The 20,401-nt window shown below is 46.2% G+C and overlaps 1 long non-coding RNA gene across 1 annotated transcript; it reads right to left on the bottom strand.

Annotated features, from left to right (window-relative positions):
- Positions 1–1,427: 1,427 nt before the first annotated feature.
- Positions 1,428–15,093, bottom strand: LOC308562953. The gene is made up of 4 exons (XR_013999701.1): positions 14,989–15,093; positions 6,993–7,285; positions 6,737–6,850; positions 1,428–5,089 (listed from the first exon to the last, which is right to left on the bottom strand). It is a non-coding gene; the product is annotated as an uncharacterized lncRNA (long non-coding RNA).
- Positions 15,094–20,401: the final 5,308 nt, after the last annotated feature.

Genomic DNA, 20,401 nt, shown 5'->3' on the forward strand with positions numbered 1-20,401 from the left:
ATTTCCACTTTGCAACCTGCAATAAATTCATGTCTCTGGCTAAAAAAAAAAAAAGCAAAACTCCAGCCATGTACATGATTCTTGATGAAAGAACCCAGAACCACCTGCTATCATACCAAAGGGGTGGAAACTGGGTCTGATCCAGCTGCAAATTTGCAGGAAACGCAGAGGTCAAAGGGCCAAGTTGAACTGTACAATGAAGATGCAAGTGACAAAATTCAGACTTTGAGAAACTACAGGTCAAGCAGCCTGAGTGCTTCAACAGATAAACTGCAAGGAAAAGAGATAGAGGGAAGAACCTATGCATTGAAAGAGGCTTAAAAGACATTATGTGTGTGTGTTTAATTGGCAAAATTAATCTATAATGTCTAGGATTGCACACTCAGATGACTAAACCATAAAGAAATGCAAGGAAATAATTACTATAAAAGTCAGGGTAGTGGTTACTTTCGGGGGAAGGGCTGTGATTGGGATAGGTACATGGAGGGACTCTTGGGTGGCTGACAAAATTCTATTTCTTGACCTGGGTGGTGGTTACAAGGGTGTTGCCTTGAAATGATTTACTGAGTTACAAATTTAATTTGTATGATTTTCTGCATCCGTGGTTTGTTCTATAATATAAAGGTTTTTAAAAATGAAAACAGAAGTACCTCACTGTGTGTGTGTGTGTGTGTGTGTGTATCTTCTGGGAGTACCAGGTACATAGCAGGTGCTCACTAAATATGAGTTCCCATCCCTGCTAATCCTGTGAAAAACCCTTACCAGTGTGATTTCACTCCCATTACTAACATTACTAACTTGTGTGACTAATTAAAAATAATTGATATTTATTAAGTGATTATTATATGCCAGGCACCGTTCTCAGCGCATCTAATCTAACTGAATCGTCACAACCTTATTGTTTTTATTCCCATTTTACAGAGAAGAAAACTGAGACTCAAAGAGGTTAACTGTGGCCACATTGAAAGTGGTGGAGCAGTCAGATTTTAAACCCAGGCAGTCTGGCCCCCTGACCCATACTCTCATCCACCATATATGTATATGGGTACTGTTTTTTATTTTTTTATTATTATTATTTTTTATAATTTTTATTTTTGTTTAAAGTATTACAGATGTCCCTTTTTCTCCCCAATGACCCTTTCCCCCCCGTTCCTTCCCCCTCCCCAGTCACTCTCCCCACCATTGTCCGTGTCCTTGGGTTGTGCATATATGCATATAAATTCTTTGGTTACTCTCTCCCCCTCCACCCACCCGCCCTCCTCCATCCCTCTGATATTTTGTCAGTCTCAACTATGCTTCCATGTTATTGAATCTATTCTGCTCGTCAGTTTATTAAGTTCTTTAGATTCCACATATAAGCGAGATCATGTGATATTTGTCTTTCACTGCCTGGCTTATTTCACTTAGCATAATATTCTCCAGGACCATCCATACTGTCCCAAAGGGTACGAGATTCTTCTTCTTTACAGCTACGTAGTATTCCATGGTGTAAATGTCCCACAGTTTTTTAATCCACTCATCTACTGATGGGCACTTGGGCTGTTTCCAGATCTTGGCTATTGTAAACTGTGCTGCTATGAACATCGGGGTACATATATCCTTTCTGATGAATGTTTCAGGATTCTTAGGATACATTCCTTGGAGTGAAATCACTGGGTCAAACGACAGCTCCATTTTTAATTTTTTGAGGAACCTCCATACTTGGGTACTGTTTTTTAAATTTGGTGGCCAGTGGCCCTGTTTGTACAAATAATAACTCCCCTTTATGGAGTGCCTGCCAATGTGTGTGCCACCCCTCGACACTCCGCACCCGAGTCTCACACAGCCCTGGAACGTGGAGGTACTTGTGAGTCTGCATTTGATAGATGAGAAACGAACTCAGAGAGGTGAAGAACTTGCCCAAAGTTCAAAGTAAGTAAATAGAAGTGTTGGGGGTTTGAGTTGTGGATGACAACTGTTCATACTCTTCGGCCCTTGGGATTCTGAAGAACAAACTGTTCCATGCTCTTAAACGCTTACCTGATGGATCTGACCCAGTCTGAGGTCACGGGTTGTCCAATCAGTGGTCCGGAGCCTGACTTGGCTTGAGAAGTGTCCAGACTAGGGCTGGGAGAAGTCGGGAGCTTGGCAAGTGCCAGACATACCTGACCCCATCTGGAGGGTCGTGTGAAGCTTGTGATCCATGGGCCTGGTGTGCCTTAAGGAGCCAGAGACTTCTGTGTGCCAGACTTTTGTTCATAAGCCTTAAAATCAGGACCTAGAATAGAGCTGTCCACCTTGCTGAGTGTGTGATAAAACGTGCCCGGGGCTGACTGCGTGGATTTCCCAGAAGAGGCGGAGCCCAGCTGTGTTTTTCTGGTCACACATTGATTTTCTAACCTGAGTCAGTATGCTGCTTGGAGGTATAGTCCATCCTTTCTGTTCCCGGGCGCTCTACATCCCAGCAGGGCCGAAGCATTTTCAAAACAGGGCTGGGAATGGTAGGCGACAAGGAGAGGTGGAGATGCCACACCCCCTGCCTCACAAGCACTAGCCTAAGAGCCCACTCAGCCACCCTCTATTGTATTATTAACACCCAGCAGGACCAACTTCTTACCAAATGCCAGGCCTTGTGCTAAGCACTTTCTAGGTATTCACCCAGCTAACCTCACAGACAGGCTATCAAGTAGGGGCTCTCGAGAGGTGAGAAAACTGAGACCCAGAGAGTCAAAAGCACTTGTAAACAGTCACACAGAGATGGAGTTTCAGGTCCTTGATTGTGGAGTCACAGGCTGTCGACCCGGCAATGCTCTGTAGATTCACTATGTCACTCAGCCTTCATGCCAACCTGGTTGGGTAGTGCAGTCACCTCCATGAAGACAGGAGAAAACGGAGGCCCAGGGAGGTGGATGTGACTTGTACAATGTTGCTCGAAAGTTCTGCAGTGATAACTTTTCAAAAGCATGGTGAGAGGCCACAGCTGCTAGCATTTGGCCCAAATCTCTTCATGTATTATTACCCCACATTCGACCACAGCTGTCCTATGATGGGAAGAAGAGACCAGGAATCCTTTGGTGGCCATCTTCTTAGAAGGGTGCAAAGGGCATAATGGGGACATTGTTGGTGGGAATGTAAGGTGGTGCAACTAGTTTGGAAAATAGTTTGCAGCAACATCTTAAAAAGTTAAACATATGCCTGGCTGAAGGGGCTCGGCGGTTGAGCATCGACCTGTGATCCAGGAGATCGAGGTTTGATTCCCGGTCAGGGCACATGGTTACCGGCTTGATCACCAGTGGGGGAGCGTGTAGGAGGCAGCCGACCAAGATCAATGACTCTCTCATCATTGATGTTTCTCTCTCTTCCTCTCCCTTTCTCTCTCTGACATCAATGATATATTTTTTAAAAAGTTAAACATATGCTTATAAGACCCAGCAATCACACTCCTAGATATTTGCCCAAGAGTAATGAAAGCACTAGTCCGTGCAAATATATGAACATGAATGCTGTCAGCAGCTTTATTTATAATAGCCAAAAACTAGGGCAAAATGTCCATCCACAGGGGAATGGGGTAAACTGTGATATATACAGGGTGTCCCAAAAAAATGTATACACACTTTAACAGCTGATAGCTCAATTTTGAAAATGAAATGTATTTTTATAAACATTGCCTTTATAATTATTCAGAGTGTGTGTATGCATTTTTTGGGAAACCCTATATATATATCTTAGCAATAAACAGGAACAAACTGTTGATACATGGATACATCTCAAAATAATCATGCTCAATAAAAGAAGCCAGAAAAAGGAAGTACTAATTGTATGTTTCCATTTCTATAAAATTCCAGAAAATTGAAAGTAATCTGCAGTGGAAGAAACTCACTTGTAGTGACTATGGTTGCCTGGGAATGGGAAGGGGTGAGCAGGAGATGAAGATAAAGGGGGGCCGGGAAACTTTTGAGGTGATGAAAACGTTCATCATCTTGGTGGTGGTGATGGGCTCATGGGTATGTACATATGTCAAACTCATCCAGTTATGCAGTTTAAATAGGTGTAGTTCATTGTATGTCGGTAATACCTCAATAATGCTGTTTTTTAAAAAACTAGAGAGCAGCACAATTAGGATTTGAACCCATGTATCTGATGTGAAACCACTCAGGAGCTGGCAAGTTATTCAAAGGCCTCCTTTCTTGGCTGGAGATATAAAGTCAGTCCACACTGCAGCACCTCCAGGATGCCTTCCTGTCCCCCTCCATTGCGGACTGTGGCTTTTTAGAAATTGCCTCCCCCGTGGCTTCCCCCACCCCACCCTCTTGCCTGCCTTCAGGATTTGTCAGTGGCTCCTTTCTCCTCTTGGGGACTTTCCCTTGTATCCTCCCCTATATGGTCCTTCAAATGTGCTGCCTGAGAGCTCAGTGCCTGAATTAGGCCAGCCTGGGTTTGACTTACACCAGCCGTCTGACCTTGGATGGTCCCTTTACCTCTTTGAGCCTCAGATTCCTCATCTGAATGATAATAGCAGCTCCCTCGAGATTGCCTTAAGGATCAAATAAGAGACAGTTCATGTTAAACAATTAGCACAGGGCCTGGTGTGTAATAAAGCACTCAATAAATGTTAACTATTATTGATCTTCACCTGGCAGTGCCTGCTGACTGTTTAAGTTTCTCAGCCTTTGAATCAAGTACTTACCGCCTCAGCTATATTTATTGACATGGAAAGATGCCCAAAGTGTACTGTTGGGTGGAGGGGGGGGGGAGCAGACTACAAAATAATATATTTTAAAGTCATTTTAAAGATTAAAGGGAAAAAAATAGACATACATTTCTCAGCATGGCGTCTGCACACAGGAAGCGCTCAACGAAAGCCGGGTGTGATTATTATTAATGTGAAGGCATTTTGTAGCCCGCCCAATGCTACTTGCAAATATTATCGTCTGAGTTCCTGTGAAACAATATAATGTTCACGATTGTGCTTCAACCGTGAGTCAGAGGGAGGCTGTGCGGTCCCTTCTGCCTTCCTCTGATGCACTGCAGGGGGACATCCTGGGCAGGGCGGGACTTGGACTTGGGACCCGCTGGTCTCATGTGGATTTTGGTACTTTCTTTCGTGGTCCTGGAGCAAAAGAAAAACAAAGACTTGTTCTTTGGAATCGAGACTCCAAGCTTGGGATATTCTTTGCAGTGACTGAGGTGCTATGACAAAATGTAGTCACTCGAGGGCACTCCAATCAGTCAGCAAAGGTGATTGATAACCATTATTATTATTTTAATATGGACGTTGCTGTTACATTTAACATTGGTTCCCATTCATGATCTTTTTACTATGAGCTCCTAAAATGTGCTAAGAGACTCACAACCTTATCTCCTTTTATCTTTCCAAGTACCCCATCAGTTAGATACTGTTACTAAAGATTTTATAGATAGGGTGTAATGCCCTTTAGAATTTTTAAAATATATATCTTAAGGAGTCAAAATTCACAAATCTTATAAAATGTACAACGATTAAGTGTACAACTTGGTGAATTGTTGCGAGTGTACACACACAGGTAGCCCTGCCCACATCAAGATACATAACTTTAAATTTTTAAAAAACTAAATTTATTAGGGTAACATTGGTTAATAACATTATATAAATTTCGGGTGTGCAACTCTAGTACGCAATATCTGTATACTCTATTGCATGCTCACCACCTAAAGTCTAGTCTCCTTCTGTCACCTTGTGTTTGACCCCTTTACCCTCTTCATTCCCCCCTCCTTCCCCTCTGGTAGCCACCATTCTGTTGTCTGTAGCTATGAATTTATGGTTTTGAAGATATATAACTTTTTAAACACTCTTTCCACTCACCCCCACCCCCACCCAAGGCAACCACTATCCTGACTTCTATCACCATTTATTCATTTCACTTGTTTTTGAGTCATACATATATAATATTTAGGGTTACCAGGTTTAGCACACAAAAATCCAGGATGCCAGTTAAATTTGAATGTCCCATGGGACATACTTATACCAAAAAAATTGTTTATTTGAAAGTCATTATTTTTTCTGTATTTTCTAAAATATAGAAATTCATTCTATATTTTGCCTGGCTGCTCTAGTAGTCCTTTGTACCCAGCTCCATTCGATATAATTGTGAGACTCACCCATGTTGTCACTATGGGAGCTTAGTCTTTCCCATTGCTGCATTGTGTTCTAATCCATGAGTGCACCTCAGTGTATTTATTCCTTGTACCATTGGTGGGGATCAGCATCCCCATTTCACAGAAGGGAAAACCGATGCTCAGGAAGGTGGAGGGACTGGCCCAAGGGAACACAACTAGTACTGGCAGAACAGGAATTCAAAGTCAGGCCCACCTGACCTCAAAACCCTCTAGGGTTTCTCAGTGCTTATTTTTCAGCCTTGAGCTCTGCCTCTAGAGTCCAGAAGTTGGAGGTTCAAGTCCCAGCTTTGTGGCCCTGGGCAAGTTACTTGCTACCTGTGAGTCCTAGTTTCTACAGGTTTGCCTTAGAGATCTGCAGAAAGCAGATACGGGCAGAAAATAAACTGCCTTCTAAAGGGTGCTAGTGAGGATCTGCAGTGAGGAGGGGGCTCCTGAAGCAGCAAGCTGCTCAGCTCTTAAATCAAAACCTGACTTACATAAATAAGCTTAGAGACATGGAAAGATGCCTAGACTATCTTGCTAAACATATTTAATAATCAGGTTCTAAAACCACAAGCAGCCTGGCCAGCGTGGCTCAGTGGCTGAGCTTTGATCCACGAACCTGGAGGTCACGGTGGGATTCCCGGTCAGGGCTCCATCCCCAGTGGGGGGCGTGCAGGAGGCAGCTGGTCAATGGCTCTCTCATTGATGTTTCTCTCTCTCTCCCTTCTTCTCTCTGAAATCAATAAAAACATATTTATAAAAAATAAAATAAAACCACAAGCAGGGGGAGCGCGTGCGGAGCGTGTCTGGGAGGGATTCGCTGCAGCAGCGCTTCCCCTGCGTGGGGCTGTGCTAAGCGCTCGGTGGGCAGTTACCTTGCTCAGCGCTGCTCGCAGGCCCGTGCAGCAGGGCCTTCCATGAGGAGATGTTGCAGGTTGGAGATCCTGAGGCAGAGGAGAGTTGATGCTCTTCATGTGGCATGGCTGGCTTGCAGGCTGGCACAGGGACCTGCGCACTTTGGCCTCGGAGGCTGTGCTCTTGGCCACTTAGCTCTGCTACCTTTGCTCAGGGTGGTTTTTCTCTGGGTGGTAAAATGTCAGTGTTTTGAACATTCTTTGTACCTCTCTGCATTATTTCAGCTTTTGTGATATGTAGGTTTTGTTTGTATCTTTTAAAAAAACAAAACAGAAAATAGCACTTAGAATGGGTTTTTTATGTCTTTAAGAATTAGCTGTGAACACTTGTAGGGACAATCCACTCCCAGTCTTTTTATTTTTTTATTTTTTTATCTTCACCTGAGGATATGTTTATTGATTTTTAGAGAGAGGAAGGGAGAGAAAAAAGGAAAAGCAATGTGAAAGAGAAACATCGATGGGTTGCCTCCTGTATGTGCCCCAACTGGGAATCCAACCTGCAACCTGTGTATGTGCCCTGACCGGGAATCGAACCTGCAGCGTTTTGGAGGACGACTCTCCAACCAACTGAGCCACACAGCCAGGGCTCAGTCTTTTCTGTGGTGGTGAGATGATGGTCTTTGGAGTTGGAGACCCAGGGTCCAGCCCTGATGTCCCCTCACCACCTCAGAGCACTCTGTGACTCTGTGCGAGTTAAGGTGTCAAGTCATCACCTTCCTCCCAGGAAGGCCCCTGGCACAGAGTAATCCCTCAATAAATGTCCACTGGCTACAGGACGAATGAATCACTGTGCCTTCCTTGCCTTCCCCTAGGGCCCTGAGGATTAATGAACGAGCCAAGCTACTATAAAGAGTTAGTAGTATACAGGTTTCTAGAAAGACAAGCAGCTATAGACACAAGACAAAGGCAACCAAATGGATGCCTAACAGTGGCCCATTGGCCTAGGGGGCATAGCCGTCTGAAAGTCCTGGAAATCAGAAATCACAGCCCAGGTTGATAGGAGAGGGGCTCAAGCCTCCCTCCAGGAAGGGGCTGCTGGGAGTTTTCTGCCTGTGACCCCACTTGTGACCCCAGCTCCTATCACCCTACCCTCCAAAAGGCTGGGGCCCACAGGGCCATAAATTCCTGCTATCATTAGTATCTCTATAGCTCAGACTGTTTGCCAGGAGTGCTACAGTTATTTTTATCACTTACGAGTTCCATAATTATTTTTTATCACTTTTTTCTCACAGCAGCCTTGCAAACAGGGCTACTTGTGCTCTCTTTCTGTTTGGAGTTGGGGGAATCCAGGCCCCAGAAGGTTTCAGGGAATTTTTCTTTTTACTTTGCCCAAAACTCCAGAGAGGGTCAGGGTTTGACTCATAACCTCTTTGGGGTCCAGGCTGGGGCTTTGTGTGAGGCCAGAGGCTGTAGGAGAATCAGGAGGTGGAAACTGGAAACCATCAGTAACCAGGGAAAGACCGTAGGCCCAGCTACTTCTGAGTGGTGTGGCCTAGGGCAAGTCACTCAACCTCTCTGTGCCTCAGTTTCTTCATCAGTCAAATGAGAAAGTAATAATAGTACCCACCTCACAAGCTAGTACAGATAGGTGCTCAGTAACTGTGAGGTTCTATATAAACTTGAATTGGGACCTGGATTCTAAACTGAGACTCTGTCCTGATGGATGACTGGGGCAAGTATCTTGCCCTCTCTGAACTTTAGATTCCTCGTATGCAAAATGGGCATAATCTTGCCTGCCTCACTCCCTTGCTCTAGTATCTCCAGTCTCATCAGCCTGGCCTTCTTCAGGTCCTCACACTTCTAACTCTGCTTGATACTAAGCCCAACCCTCCCACCCCCAGCTTTGCCTGGTTAACTCTCCATTATCATCTCAGATGTCTTTTCTTCCCCCTTCCCTTCTTTTTTTCACTTATTCACTAAATATGTATAACTATGTGCCAGGACTGTGCTAGGTGGTAGATAAGATAGGCAAAGTCCCTGTCCTCATGAAAGAGAGGTAGACTATAAACTAAAAAGAGATGAAGCCCAGCCAGTGTGGCTCAGCAGTTGAGCATCAACCTATGATCCAGAAGGTCACGGTTCAATTCCCGGTCAGGGCACATGCCCAGGTTGCAGGCTCGATCCCCAGTAGGGGGCGTGCAGGAGGCAGCTGATCAATGACTCTCTCATCAGTGATGTTTCTCTTTCTCTCTCTCTCTCCCTCCCCTTTCCTCTCTCTGAAATCAATAAAGCATATTTTTTTAAAAAAAGAGATGAAAAACAAAAAACCCAAGGCAATTACAAACTGTATTAAGCATTTCATAAGGGAAAATTAAGACACCGCAAGAGGAAGTAAATGAGGAAGGTTGTTTTCTAGAAAGTCATCTCCAAGGAGACACTTCTGTTTAAATTAATAATTTATTTGAATATGTACCAGGTACAAAATTCAGGCGGCGCACAATGTCATGCAGTTGCTCCTCCCTGCCTGCCCCCACCTTTTTTCTAGATTTCCACTCTTCCTCCAGAGAGGCCTCTGTGTTGCCAGCTTCTTGAGAGTGGGTGACATTTGTGGTGGCATCTGAATCACAAGAAGCAGCAGCTATTCGCCGATGTGGGAGAAGAGGGAGTCCAAGCAGAGGGAACAGCAGGGCAAAGGCCCTGAGGCTGGACCAGCATTACTGGAGGGAGAGAAGGGAAAGCAGAGGGGATCAGGGTGGGCGATGTGGGGCCAGTAAGCCAAAGGAAGGAATTTGGATGTTTCTCTATGTGGCCTGGGTAAAACTTCCAAGTTGGGGGTAGGGTGAGTGTCTTTTGATTTGTGTTCTATAAAAATACTGTGGAGAATGGATTTAGGGATCTGAGTGGGGCAGGAAGACCACTGAGATGACAACTGTGCAGCGGGGGTGGTAAAGACAGGGGCCGGGATGGAAGTATGGGGGTGTTGAGAAGGGGTCGACCTGGGTTGTTTGGGAGGTGGGGTGGAGGCCAGCGAGGGTCCCCTGGCCGTCTTCGCGATGATTGGGTTGCACCCTGCAACCTGGCACAGAGGGGGCACTTGGGACGTGTTTGCTGAGGAGATGGCTGGCGGGATGAAAAGGCCCTTTGTGCGCGGGGACACACCCTTTGAGAAAGGGCTGCAGCGGGCTCCTAAGTGCTCCCTCCTCCCCCACGGGCGCTCCCCTCCCACCCAACCTTGGCAGGTGAATCACCCCAAATCCACCCTGCCATTTGGAGCCTGCTTCTGATACGAGGGCTTTTTGAATCATCCTTAGGATTCTCAGATGTTCTTAGCTGTGAAATCCTTTCCCCATGAAAGCCTGATGTGGAAAATGTATAGAAAGTTATTTTATAACTTTAAATACCTAAAAACTTGGGCGAAAGAGGCCAGCAAGGCAGACAACCTTCAACACAGATGTTACACAAAGCCGTCATCGAGAAAGACAAGGCTGGCTGTCCAGCACCACAGTTTCAAACGGGCGCTTTCTCCAGCCGAGCCCTCAGACGCTGCCAGGGGGAAGTCAGCCTCTGAGTCCAATTATCTCAGCATTTAGATTTTTTATATATCCAAACGAAATCTTGCTTCATCCAGAGAAATATTTCCAATGGTAACAGTCTCTGTGTATCTGCATTTCAAATTTTTATATAATTTAAAAATATGTAACACATTTAAAAAAATGCACACCTAAGTGGACAGACAGCTCAATACTCATCACAAAGAGAACACCACCCACTGGCATAGCGCCTGGCCAGCCCCGAGAAGCCCCCCTCGTGCCCTCTTCCAGTCTCTCACTACCTCCCCCCCCAGAGTAACCACGGTCCTGTCTCCTAACCGCCTTGATTAATTCCGTCGGTCATTGAACTTTATAGAAACGGGGTGCGCAGGGTGTACTCACTTGTACCTGCCTATGGACAGTCACCCGTGTTTTTTATAGCTACAGTTCATTCATTCTCACTTTTGCGCAGTGTCCCATTGCATGAACATACCACAACTTCAGATAGTGGGACTTTTTAATAGTTCGTGGGGGGTGATAAGGGAGAGGGACTAGACTTGGCCAACACATAAGTTTTATTTCACATGCCTTGTGTTTTTGTTTTGTTTTCACTGAATTAGTTGCTGTTAAAGATGGATGTCTGGCTTCTCTTGGAAGATCTGCCATTTCTGGGCCCCCAAATCCAAGTGCCTGGAGTTGAGTCCTGGCTGCCCTTTCTTAGAACGTGCATTCCATTCCCATTTTGCCACAGCCCCCACCACTCCCTGTTATATTACAACCAGGCTTGCCTCGCTCACCAATATTGCCCACCTGGCCCTGGAAACATTTAAGTCTTCCAGTCCACCTTTAATTCAGCAGAGGTGGCCCAAAATGCTTTATTCTGAGGTCTACACAACAACAGGTAGATCTCACAGCCCAAGTCAGAAGGTAAGTTGTTGCCACTGGGTTAAACTTTGGAATGCATATTTGAGTGCTTGAAATGTTATTATTATCATTATTACTATTTCGAAAGATGTTTTAAAATATATTCCAATGTATAGTAGAGATCCTGGTTAAATATGGGCACTCTGGGCCCAGACGGCCTGAAATCAAATCCTGGCTCTATTACTCAGGAGCTGTGTGACCTCCAGCAATTTCAGAACCTCTCTATGCCACTGTACAAAGGGTGATGCTAGTAATATTTACCTCACTGGATTCTTATGAAGATAATAGAACTAGTTATCAGAGAAGAACCAGGCACAAAATATGTATTCAACATAGGTTAGCTATTTATTATTTTAAAAATTATGTGAGCAGGCTGATCCTCCGACCTGCTAGGGTGACCAGCCATCTCAATTTGCCCAAGACTGAGGATTTTCAGGAATTTCACTGCTAAAACTGGAAAAGTCACAGGCAAAATAGGATGAATTGGTCACAGGAGGCCTTCCTGACTGTTATATCTCAGTGTAATTTAACAAACTGTCCTTTTACTTTAATTAAATCATAGATCTGACTTTGAAAATAATATTTGCAACACATGGGCAACCCCTAAAGCATCCCTTATGACACAATTTCTGCAAAGCACTGATCTTGCCTACACAATCTCCATTTCACAGTCTGGGCAACTGAGGCACAGGGGTGCAAAGCAGCCCCATGTTAGTGGCAGAGCTTTCCCCCAGCCCCGGCCTTGATGCCTCTCCTCCATCACTTCCTCTGGATAGCTGATGGCTACTGTTTATTTTTTATTAGCCAAGTCCAAGGCAACACACAGAATGCTTTCCACTGATTTTATTCTCATAATAGTCTTAGGAGGTGGGATCTACTACGATACCTGTTTGAGAGATGAGACCACTTCTTGCCTTCTGCCCGGCCCACACACCCGTACCCCAGGGCACTATCATTCATTCTGTATTTGCCTGATCATGGCTTCCTTGGAACTTCTGCCCGGGAAAACCGCCCGGGTTCCCTGAGTCCTGTTTAGCCACTGAGTCTAGTCTCTGCAGCTTGTTTTAGACATTGTTGATGGATTTCTTTCTTTTTTTTTTTTTTTTAGCTCAATCAGCAAATGTCTGTTGACAGCTTACTCCTGGGACTAAGCAGCGAATGACACAGGACTCAAGTCTGGTGGGGGACCTAGGTCACCAGGGTCATACCCCTGCACAGTGTGTGGTTTGACGGCAAAGATTGGGCCTTTTCATCTCTGTGCCGTCAGGAGGGAGCCAGCAGCAGGTGTTTGCAGGAGCAGATCACACCACAGTGCAGAGAGGGCGGTGGGCGCCTCGGTCCCCCAGCCATGAACTGTCGGGGTCCAGGCAGAGAGCAGCTGGCATCACAAAGGTTTAAGTCGCGGTTTCTTAATCTCACCGCCATTGACATTTGGGGCCAAATAATCTTCTGATGTAGGGGACTGTCCTGCTCGTTGTAGGGTGTTTAGCAGCATCCCTGGCCTCCACCCACTAGGGATGTCCCTTGAGGGATGAAATCACCCCTGTGTGAGAACCACTGGCTTAAGTGAAGTGAATTTAATGGAGGGAGTGTTTACAGAGGCAGGGACTAGCTAAGGGAAACTTCAAGGAGTGGAGAGGCGCCCAGGGGCTAGAAACAATGGGGAGCCCCAAGTCCCAAATCCTGAAGGGGCAAGGGAGGGAACAGTGTTACTGCTCCTGGACATAGCTGGTTCTGCCCCAGTGAGGCCAAGACAGGCGGTGAGGCCATGGAGAAATGCAGGCCCTGCCAAGATTAAGGAAAAACCGGGAGGGGTGCCTGGCATAAACATCCCTGCTTCTGTCTCATCCTGTCCTGCAATCTCCCATCGGCTCCTCATTTTGACAAAATCCAACAGGAGTCAGGAGGCATGGGTGCCCCCTGGGGCGCAGAGCTGGGCAGTCAAGGGCACGCGAGAATCGCCATCACAGGGAGGTGGTCCCCAGACATAGGACATCTGAGTTTAGCCTTGTAACTTGTGTAAGAGTTTTCCAGATGGAGAAACCGGGAAAGGGTGTTTCCACCGGAGGGAACAGCAGGTACAAAGGAGTTACAAAATGCCTGGCTCACTTAACTGTTTATTTAATTAGGATTGTTTGTTTGATTGATTGACTCTGTTCTACATGCACTTGGTGAAAATAAAACATTTAAAAAGTACAAAAGGGCATAAAATGAAAAGTAGGTCTTCCTCCCTCCCCTGACCCCAGCTACTCCCCTCCCCTCCCCAGAGGCCACCTTTGTCTCCAGCCTTTTATCACCTTCTAGAAACAATCAATGCAACTGACAGTAAATGCTAGTGTATGACATACATCACTTGAACTCCTAACTTGACTTAATGGGAGTGATATTTGTAGAGCTCCTACTGTGTGCAAAGAAATAGGCTGAGAACTCTGGCCTTGGACTCTAAGCCCAACCCTTTGCTAAACACCGTGTAGTTTTAGACACACCCCACGCACTTTCTCATTTTCTCCTCCAGTCAAGGAATGAGTGTCCCAGGGCCCAGCCAGCTCTGTGGGGTGGGCCCACCATTGTGTTGTTCAATTGACATTTTGTGGATTAAACTGAATTAAAGCGGAATCACTGGCAAGAAGCAGATTGTAACACAGGAGCACACATTAGCCTTGGGTGTGTTCTGGGGACTATATGTTGTTGTTTTGGGGAGACGAGTGAGGTTTCTGTCTCCAAAGACCTGCTCTTCTCTAAGCCACCAGAACAGTTGCCTGTGGTTTGGCCTTGAGGGGGGGCTGGGTTGGGAGCAGCTGGGTTCATCCAAGCAACTGTGTGGCACTTGGCATGGCTCAGACCTGCCCAGGGAGAGGCAGATCTTTCCTGACTACCCCCAGCTAGTGTTTACAGCCCTTGGGGAGTTTAAGACCAGAAGAGGAGCTGAGAAGGCCAGCAGGCTACAGATTTGGGGATCCCCACAGCAAACCCTGAAAGCAAACTTGCCAGTGCCTAAAAGCAAACCACCAAATCTGGGCCCCAGATGCCCAGCCAGAAGCCCAGAGGCCAGAGCAACTCAAGTCACCAGGAACAGACAAGCACAGGGCTCTTGCTTACCTCTGTTCTTCCATTCTGACCTCTCTCATTCTCTCAAGACCCAGTTCCTTCCTGACCATGCCTGTGTGCCCAGCACTTAGGACAAACATGCTTACAGGGCCGGACCACCTGCTTTGTACAGGTGCTGACCACACACCAGCTCTCACTCCCTGGCTGCTCTGCAAGGAAGGTGTTAATGATCCCTACTTTGCAAACAAGGAAACCCCAAACTCAGAAAGGAGGGATGCAGGGCACTGTGAGGTCAGGGATCATAAGGTATAGTGATATCAATGGGAATTTTGTACCAAAAATTATGGAGTGTTGAACACAGAATCATAGAATCTTAGAATTATGACATCCAGGAGTCTGGGGCTCACAAACCTGTATAATACTAGTATAATCAACCCCCACCTGATCACCACACCACTGATGAAATATCTCTCTCAAGCCCATCTCCCATCCATTCAGGCCTCTTTTTCTCTCACCTGGAGTCTTGTTCCAGCCTCCTCTCTGGTCTCCCTTCCAAACCTGCATGCAGCAGCTAGAGGCATATTTTCAACTTTAAGCAGACTGTGTTACTCTTCCCCTTAAAACCCTTCATTGGCTCCCCTTTGCCCTCAGGGTAAAGTTCAAACCCCTTTACCAGATTTATAAGGCCCTCTGTCATCTGGTCATAGTCTCTTGCCACTCTGCCTCTCTCTGGCACCCCCTCCCAACTTTACACCAATTCACATCGACCTCATTTTAGTTCACCAGGTATGCCACACACTCACTCCCCCTCCCTAACCCCTGGACCTTTGCACTTGCTGTTTCTTCCACTTGGAACACAGTGTACACCAGCGCCCCCTTCTTTGGGTGGAATGCTCTCTCTCCCTGTCTCCACTGGGAAGCCGTTTCTGCTGATACCCCTCCCAAGGAGGCTGGGTTGGTGCTTCTCCCCCTGCACCTCTTCCCAGATCCTGTGTCTCTGCGCATGACAGAGTCACTGTGTATCGTATATGCCCATGTGCTTGCCCATGTCCCCATCAGCCACAGGGCAGATGGGGACATGGGCAGATAGGGATTCTCTACTGAATGAATCCCTAGCTCCTGGCATTGTGCAGGGCAGAAAAGCGTTGCTAAATCAATATGTATTGATAAATGAATCATAATACATTAGAATTACAAAAGTTTAGAATCATGGACTTTGTGAAACATAAACCTAAAATCTCAGGATCATATCATCATAAACTTAGAAAGTACTAGAAACACAGAAACTGAGAATCCCAGAAGCTTAGGATCTCAATGTTGGAAGAATTCTTGTAGAGGCATCTTGTACTATTAGTGGATTAGGTAATACTCAACTTTGCCCATTTAACTTCTATTTTCACAAATACTTATGTAATATTACATTGCCTTTCAAATACCTATTTTTATGATGTGTCCTCCTATAATATGCATTGAGCACCTAACTTATTCATTAACCACTTCTTATTGAGTACATAGTATGTACCAGACAATATGCTGGCCAACTGTATTTTATCTGTGGCTGTATAACAAATTATCCTGACTTAAAACAACAAACACTTTATAATCTCACAGGTTTTGTGTGGTAGGACTTCAGGAGTGGCTGAGCTAGATGGGTCTCTCATGAGGTTACAGTCATCCAGGGCCATGGTCACCTGAAGGCTTGGCAGGGCCTGGAGGATCCACTTTCAAAGTGGCACAAGGCTGCTTGAGTGTCCTTACAACATAGCTGCTGGTTTCCTCGCAGCAAGTCATATGGCGAGATGGAACCCGTCGTGCTTTTTGTAGCCTCACTTAGTCACACTCCTTCATTTCCACAATGGCCTAGTGATTACACAGGACAACCCTATTCCGTTTAAGAGAGGACTACACAGTGGTGTCGGTACCAGGACGCGGGCTCATCAGGGACTATCTTGGAGGCTGGTTACCACAACAATGCTGAACAAGACTGACAAAGTCTCTGCTCTTAGAGTTGACAGCCTTGGGATGAGTGGGTGTGTGTGTGTAGAGGAAAACAATAAATCGATGTACAAATAAATAGATAATTTCAGATAACTGGAAGCACAATGAAGAAAAGCAAACAAGGCAATAAGTTAGAGCAGGGGTCAGCAAACTACAGTCCTTGGACAAGTCTAGCCTGCTGCCTGCTTTTGTAAATAAAGTTTTATTAGAACTCAGCCATGCCCAATCACTTGCATATTACTTATGGCTGCTTTCACGCTACACCAGCACATTTAAATAATTGCAACAAAGATCATATAGCCTAAAGAGCCTCATATATTTTAGCTGAGTTGGTCACGGTCAGCATCCAGTGGATCTAGATCCTTTTTCCACTCAGAATCTTCCTTGTCCACATTTTCTACACAATATTGTCCTCTACGCCACCAAAAGCTTTGCACCACTATGGCCTCCTGGATTTTCTTCCAACCCTCTTACTCCTATCCTGCAGGTTTGACCTTGGGGCTCTCTTTCTTTTATCAGAAGGTATCAACACAAGGTTTTCAGGAAGCAGCCAGGATGAAACACACATAGGGTGCAGTTATCCAGTGAGGCCACTGAAAATAACACCCAGAACCAAACAGGTCATGACTGCCACCTGATCTAAATGACGGCGATGATGGGATGCCATTGATTTAAAGACACATCCTAATTTCAGAGATATCTTAATGTGGAAAAAAATGCATCATAGAATTTTTAGAATATCACGATCATTGCTGCCTCTGGGGATTTATTCAAGGATGAAATAAACCTATGACGGTCTCTCACCACAGGCCCCAAAGTGCCTGACTCAGCAGTGGCGGCCCCTTGGTGTTGCTCAACTGTGCCATGATTCTCGTGGCCCAGGGTATCGCCCTCGCAGGGCCCACTCAGGTTTATGGCGACAATCACTGCCCCTGCCAGACATGATCTCAAAGCCATAAAGACTTTTACAGTTCCACTCTCCCCTGAGATAAGCCTGGGGAGCCCTTCCCAAGGCTGGGGAGCAATTTCAGAGCCACAGGGGGAGGGGCTGAGTGTTGCACAAGGAGGGGAACGGAACAAGTTTTATGGCCTGCCTTCTCTAAATATACCACGTTCTCATATCCTCAGCTTGAACCTGCTGGTGAAACCTCAGTACCTGGAGCACAGTGATATTTATTAGATTTTTAGTTCATTCATTCATTCATTCATTCGTTCATTCGCTTGTTTGTTTACTCATTTCACAGACAGGTAATAGAGTGTAGGGCACGCCGGTATGGATCCCCTCACTTTGCCACCTTTATGGTCTGTGTGGACCCAGGGCAACTCACTTTCTCTCATCTGGGAAACAAGGACAATTCATTTAACCCCCCTCACAGTCTCACTGAGGTGGCCACGCACGATGAGTGTGCCGACACACTTAGCACGTAGTAGGACTGCAACCAACACTGCTCAAATCCCTTTCCTCCCCATCAACTCACCTTACCTGTGTTTGCTCCTTTCTCTGTCTACCTGAATGGTGGAGTGGCCCAGAGTGAAGTCCTCACCTACATCTCTCTGCAGGTTACACTCCCTCTTTAAATAAGCTCACTCAACTATTTGGCTTTTTTTCTTTCATGTTTTTTATTAAGGTATAATTTTCATACACTAAAGCTCACCTTTTATATTGTATGGTTCTCCAAGTTTTGGCAAATGTATCTGGTCAGGTAACCACCGCTGCAGCCAAGATACAGAGTATTACTCACCCCCCCAAGCCCCATCCCTGTCCCCCACAACCACAGTATCTGTCTCTAGAGTTGTACTTTTCTAGAATATCATAATAGATGGAATTATATCATAGGTAGCCTTTGGCGTCTGGTTTCTTGCCCTCAGCCGCCGTATCGCGCATCGAGGTGTGGGATGACGACTTCCGTGGCATGCTGAGTGATTTTCGGGATACACAGGGATGGTATTAAATGACATTATCCCCAAAGCCTGTCTCTTTATAGGTCTCACTTCCTTCTGGAAACTTTAAGGAGAAAGTCCCCATTGGATAGCATGGGCTTTAACATCCCTCGAAACACCTGTCAATTTCCCGTTTGAGGAAGAAACAGCAGAGCTTTCCCAGGCGATCCTATCTGGCTGCCCTTTAAGAATATTGTTTTCATTTCAGTTTTTCATCACCTCCTATTTATAGCGAGTGATCCTGGTTTTCCATCTATGTCAGTGACCAGTGTAAAGGCAAGAAGTGTGAATTGATTTAAAGGTAAATATTAAGTATCGGAAGGCACAGTGGCCCTCGGGTACGGAGAGGGCCGAGTGGTGTGTGCGGTGGCTGAAGGTGGGCGCGCGCTGGCCTCTGCCCTCCCTGCTCCCTGCCCAGCTTACTGCCCGTTCTCTCTCCTCAGCCCCCCATTCTGTCTTTTCTCTACCTTGCTGGCGCCTCCGAATCCTCCTGTACTTGCACACCACTCTCAGGCGCAGTATCGCTCCCTTCCTCAATCCACCACCATCTTCACAGCTGTCACCCTCACCCCCTTGGCTCTTAATATTCAGCTGCTAGTTATTTTCTTCTACAAGTGAAAATTCTAAGTGCCAAGGGGGAGGCACCTGGTGGTACTGGTTCTTCATAATCCCCGGGACGCTTTGCCCATCACCATTTGCCAAATGACGAACTTCCCACAGCTCACACTACTTCTGTGCCCACCATGCAGTGACTGACTCATCAGTGCCCCCCCCCCCCCCCAGCTCCATCGTGGTGGCCCCTGGAGCCAGACAACGGGCCTTTGAAGTTCAGCTGTTGCACCGGCTATGGACCTTGGTCAAGTTCCTTCCTTCTTCCGAGCCTTGGGGTTCTCATTCATAAAACAGAACAAGAATAGCTGACTAGGGGGTTGTTGTGGGGATTAAAGTATGTCCAATAAAGCTTGACAAAGAGAAAGAGGTCAATAAATGTTGCCTTGGGCATTGGGATTTGGGTTTCACTCCACCATCATCAGACAGCTGCACAGGATCCTGTGATTCAGCTCTCTTAGGTCACCTCTTGGAATTTACATATGACACACTGATTCTAGAAAGTAGATCAAAGGTGACCTGGGTTCCACAAAAGGAGGAGGACAGCAATGCCACCGATTTGGGACAACAGGTCATTCACACTGCGTGGAACTTCCTTTGGTTCCTCACGCCGCCTATCTATCACCCAGAGTTCCTTTCATTTCTCATCCCTGCTCTTTGAGTAACGGGGTTCCATTTGGGATAATGGGGTGAAAAGCTTCTAGTACCACGGCTGGAGGAGCAACATTTGTGGGGGGTCAAATCCCGCGTTCTCAGTGAGGCCATATGGGTTGGTTGGGAGAAGCATGGGTTCAAATCCTGGCTCAACTGCTCTCTAGCTATGTGCCTTGGACAAGCGCCTTCACCTCTCCAATCCTTGGTTTCATCACCTCTAAAATGGGAATAATAGGATTTGCTGCTTGTCTCCCAAGCTGATGTTTTGCAACTGAAATGGAAACCAGGCTCTGGCAGCCCAGGCTGAGATTTGAGATTAACTGGGGCAAAGGGTTGATGAGGTGGAGGAACCAAGGCCGGAGGAATTTATGGCAGCCCAGGGTTTATGGCTTTGATATGGACTTATAAAGCACGCTCTAGGACCGCAATCGTCTCCTCTGGCCCCCGCCCCCATGTCCATGTTGGCAGCAGCGCGGATGAGGTTTCTGTTGCAACATTATGGAAAACATTTCCTGGTACTCATGAGTGGAGGGAATGGACAGGAAGGCGGGAGCGGCCCCGGGATAAGGCAGGCAGCTAATGGGTGCTCTTGAGGCTGGAGAACTTAATGGTTAGCCTCTTACTAGAAAGGGACTGGCTGAAAAGTTCACACTCACTAAGTGCCTGATGGTGGCCACTTTGGGCACCTCATAAACACAGCAGCTCTTACAGTTAGTAAGATCTCAT

The sequence above is a fragment of the Miniopterus schreibersii genome, assembly GCF_964146895.1.
Source record: "Miniopterus schreibersii genome assembly, chromosome: 10".
NCBI classification, from domain to species: Eukaryota; Metazoa; Chordata; class Mammalia; order Chiroptera; family Miniopteridae; genus Miniopterus; species Miniopterus schreibersii.